The sequence below is a fragment of the Olea europaea genome, unplaced genomic scaffold, assembly GCF_002742605.1.
Source record: "Olea europaea var. sylvestris unplaced genomic scaffold, O_europaea_v1 scaffold1199, whole genome shotgun sequence".
Lineage (NCBI taxonomy): Eukaryota > Viridiplantae > Streptophyta > Magnoliopsida > Lamiales > Oleaceae > Olea > Olea europaea.
Window position 1 is genome coordinate 51,419 of NW_019229408.1, and position 5,521 is coordinate 56,939.

Consider the following 5,521-nt stretch of genomic DNA (forward strand, 5'->3'; position numbering starts at 1 on the left):
CAACAACCGTGGGTATGGATACAAGCTTGGCTTCAAGTGATTGGGCCTTAANCATCTAAATTGAGATTTTACTTACAATTAACATATTTTACACAAAATTAAGTAGATATTCACTCAATTAGTCATAAATAATTAAGTAAAAAATCCCTAGGTGCATGCCAAATGTGCACTTATTAGTAAGCAAAGTCACTAACATGAGCTTTTAAGGATCTCATGTGTTGATTTTAAATCTTTAGAAATAGGAGCTTATTCAGCCATGGTTTTTCAGGATTGGTCATCGTGACCTACCTTCACCAGACCAAAGCTCAGCTTTGCATTGAACAACGTGTGTCAATTTCTTCTTGCTTTATCCGCAACTTACCGGCAAGCCGTAACTACAATAGCTTAAAGCTACTATATATGGTCTTTCTTTTCAAATCGACCCTGGCTTCATTGTCACTTGCTTTACCATACGATTGAGCAAGTTTCACCAATGATAGACGCAGCACTCATGTTTTCATCATAGCAAAATCTAAATTTCGTGCATTAACCAATGTTGCAGCTTTTGAATCCATTTTCATAAGCTTCACATTCATCTAACTTCACCACCAGTCCTATTTTGAGATAATTAGTGCCATTATCTTGCTACTGTCCTGTCATGAATACACTAACCAAACATATATAGGTACAAAGGTTTCTTCAGACCAGATAAAGATTGGCTCTCAAGTGTAAAGGCAAAAGGGAGTTTGACTATACGTTCCACTCGTCAAGCAAGGATGAAAGTCGATCTTAGTGATCCGATAGTACTGAGTGGAAGGATCATCACTCAACGGATAAAAGATATTTCCAATGTATAAATGGTTGGGAATTCATATTTCGTCATCTTTGAAAAATCAAGTCCACCGCAAAGATATTCATAAATTGCTCTACCATAGTTTTAAACATATAAACCCAATTTTAGATTAATAGTACATCCCAATAGAGGATGGCCATACTTATTCAATTTCTCTCTCAATACACGTGGTGCGACCGTCCTATAAGGGAAGCCGGGTGGCCCACCACACACCCCCGAGGTGTGTGGCTACCTACCATGGTGGCGCCTCGGCATTAGATGATCGCACCACGTGGCAGTGCGATCGCTCTACTAAAGTATTTCTCCATTAGATGAGCCTTGAAAAGTTTATTATAAGCAGGAGTGATAATTAATATTTTGTTAGTGAAATAGTAATAAATAAGACCCCACTAGTTCGATTTTAGCTATCCGAATAATAATTAGTTGATGTATTAACTAAACCCCTTCACATGGTGAGCATCTATAACGACTCGAGTCTTATGTTCAACCTATTATATCATACCTATTGTCCATTTTGGGAGAACCACTTTGAAAAATGGGTAATTATATTACCACTATAAATTTTACTGAGTACACCACAATTTTCTTATTTACTAAAATATCCACAAGTAAAATTACNATGGGTAATTATATTACCACTATAAATTTTACTGAGTACACCACAATTTTCTTATTTACTAAAATATCCACAAGTAAAATTACGTAATTAGAATTTTAATATATTTTTTAATTAAATAAATTATTATTACACCACAAATGTAAAATCTAATTTCTTTCTTCATTTTTCTCAACATTTCATTGTTCATAATTTTTTTGGCGACTTTTGCCTTCCTTCAAGGTGGCAAGGTAATTTTTTTCCTCACTATAAATGAATCCATTTTTTCAATTTATTTGTTGAGTTTGAAAATTAAGGATCTTATTTTTTGTTGAGTCAAATAGATTTATTATGATTTTAAAACAAGCATGTAAACTTTTATGTTTCAGCTTTCATGGATTTTTGTGTATGAGATCTGTCAATTTCCTTGGATGTTTTTACATGCATGTCTATAAATTTCTCTCCGTCTATAACACACCAAAACCATAAAAAATTGAGAAAAAAGAGAGGATGATGGGAAGTCAAACATAGAATCTTCCTGCAAATAGTCTGAATTTACTTTAAAGAATCCAACATAATATTACAATTATAATGTCATTAAAAGCAATTAAAAATACTATTGTAGTGCAAAATTTCTGTAACGAAAAGGTAATATTTTCCACCTATAATGCACCTGGTGCAAAATCTCTGTGACGAAAAGATACTGCAAATTCTTGTTTTAGAATTAGTGAAAATGTTTAAAGGATGAAAAAAATGAGAAGTAATATTGGGACGATAAGTACACCACTTTTTTTTTCAATTTTAGTTTTTATAGGATTATGAGTATATTTGTAAATTTGTTGTGGTGTATTTATTAAAAATATATTTTAACTGTGGTGTGATTAAAATGTGGTGTAGGAAATAAATTTTATGGTGGTAATATAATTACCCTTGAAAAATTTTGTGACTTCTTTTTACTAGAAAGTTTTAATGAATATCTTAGAATGAGTTTTGTCAAAGATTGACCTTATCCCATATTTCGAAATGAAGAATGATAATATGGATGGAATTCGTAACAATAAGAATAAAATTTCTCTCACTAAAGCAAAGCAAATATGGTAGAGGTCAAAGATTTCGCTCTTGACAAGACCTTAAAGAAGGAAAAAATAAAAATAGTGAAATTCAAGTTTTGATTAGAAATCTTAAGATAATAATTCCTGAATTATGCGGATCGTGAAAATAAAAAATCAAATACTTAAAATATATTTAAAGTTTTTATAATAAATACCTGATTTTTGAATAAAAAATTAATTACCTGAATTTTTTATTAAAAAAATTGTAGTTTAATTTTATCTTAAAATAAAATTGCCAGCACCAAGCCAAAGTATTGCTGCAGGCCATTTGATAGATTAATCAATAGATTAAATGATGGCAAACTTATCCCTAGGTAACATATTTCAACACCTTCAAAAATTGCAACAAGTTGGTAAATAGTTTTATAAAGCCTTGCTTGGCCGATCAACCCTCTACTTAATCCGGTCGAGTTAGTTTTGTGTGTGTATATATTTTATTCTTCCCCTTGTAACTATTTTTCTTATTCTTAACCCCTGGTAACAATTTTTCATCCAAATAAATCAATTTTTTGACTGTTATTTCAATATTTCAACCATCATTTTTAACTTCTCCACTCACATGTACTCACTTTTCTCTTTAACGATCAAAAAATCAATTCTTATAATCACTATCGAACAGACCCCTATAGTTATTTTATAAATCATAGATCCATATTTCTTATCTTCACTTTTTATAAGCTCTTGTCTGGTTTAGTAAAAAATAGATTTTTACTAAAGTTAATGAAATGTGGATTTGAAAAATTTATAAAAGTTGTGAATTTTATAAAATGTGATGTTGAACAATTTGAGAAAAAATGAATTTTGAAAATATGGCCTCTCAAATGTTGCGAGGTATGAACAAAAGATTGAATAAGGGAGTGAATTTTTTTCTATGATTAAACTAGAATTGCAACTTTTATTTACAAAATATTAACTAGCAAAAAAATCTTTAGTTGAATTTTTCTTTTAAAGACAGTTGATTTTCGACTTCGCTCACTTGAAAATTTTTCAAAAAAAATAAATAAATAAAATCCCTCAATACTCAATTTATCGATAACATAACTTGCATAAACAATCAGCGTTCTTAATACTAAAGAGTGGGATGGAAAGGAGAAGAAAGCTCTCCGTTCTTGCTTCTCAGGTAGCTAAAACGAATTTCATTTTGATCACTTAATTTTATTTTGTTTAAAAATGTTCACTCATTTTAAACTTTACCACAATTAGACCACCGAACTTCAAAGTAATTAGTTGCGATTTGATTATGTTTTTCATGTTCATTGATTTAACTAACAAAAAGTTGACACAACAATAGTCGAAAATAACTAGACTAAGCATCACTATTTCCTTTACTTAAAGTATTGATATAAATGAAGTTACTTTAATGGTTATAATTTAGTAATCAACATAGAGAATGCGGAACACTTAGAAGAAAATATCATAAATCAGTTGGAAAAGTGGAGAGATAAGAAGTATCAACGAAAACGTGCAAAATTTCTAATTAGAGTGTCAGGTTTATGCAAGCTACAGAATCAAGAATCATTTTTTGATCCTCTACAATTTCCTTGAGTGACGATTCGTCAAACTTTTAGAGTCAAATTCTATCAATTAGGGGTCCATTCTTGCATTTTTCTATTTTGAGTCATTTTAGGGTATTTTCGTCATTTTTTATTTTTATTTTTTGAGTTCTATTCGAATTTTTCTACTAAGTAGGATTTCCTTTGATTAGGATTCATTTTGAATTTTTATATATGTACTAAGGATTTGAAAACCCTAGAGTCGTTTTTAGATTAATAATTTGATAAATTACATTATATTTTATATCCGTTCAAACGAAATTCGAGCAACACTCGTTCGTGTGTTTTGGAAAAAATCCTTTTATTATTATTATTCACGTTTTCGCCCTTTTATTAATATTATTTAACCCAGAAATGTTTATCGATGTACGTAGGATGTATTTTTTAAGTTATCATTTGGTACAGTGTTTACCTGGGAAAGTCATATGAACGCATTACAGCTGTATCGATGCAGCTCATCAAGTCTATGCCGCCATGTGTGTATTATGTTATATGATGATCTCACAAGGAATTTACATGTAGCTTTCATGGTATAAACTATATATAAACCTTATTGCATCCCTCGGATTTGGTCCTTCCCAATTGCCTTGTCAACAAGACTTGAAAGCCGGCCTCTAGAAAATTGACCACCTTTCAAATGTAAATATTTGTTTTACCCTATTTATTATAAATGATTTGTATATGTTTTTACTATTTTTCTCTAAAGGTGTGTCCAGTTAGTTTCTCAAGTTTTTCTTACGAGCATTTCTAGTAGATCTTTTTGTCTTCCTTTCGTCCGTGTACATTCATTAAATTAGAACTCTTTTATTCTTAAACTCATTTTTAATCACACATTCATAAAATAAGATATTTTGTACGTAAATTCAAAAAAATAAAAAAAATCTACTTTTTAACCACGCATTTTTCATAATAATCACTAATCTCAAACTCAATTTTCCAAAAAAATAATAATAAATAAATAAATAAATACTTATTTTAATGGATGTCAAACAGGGGCTTCATGTTGAACAAACATGTTTTCAGATTTTATTCTCTTGCAGTATTGTCACAAATGTTAGTACTTTTAGAGCTTTCAAATCATATATATTAGGGATGGCAATGGGGTGAGAGCGGGGCAGTTGCCATATTTACTTACCCATTAAAATTTTTTTAATAGTTTTTTAGAATTCATTTTATTGCTCACATTCATTCAAGTAGGAAAATAATATAGTTATTAAATTTTTGAATTTATTTATTTATTTTTAAAAGTTAAATTATTCGAATATATTTGATAAACTAAGGTTTTTATTATTTATCATATTCCTTAGATAATCTTAATTGCCATATTCTTTAAAAATTAATGAAATTTTGTAAAATTTTTCTATTTATAGTATTGACTTCTTAAAAAAAAAAAAAAAAAAAAAAAAACAAGGGGGGGGGGGGCCCCCCC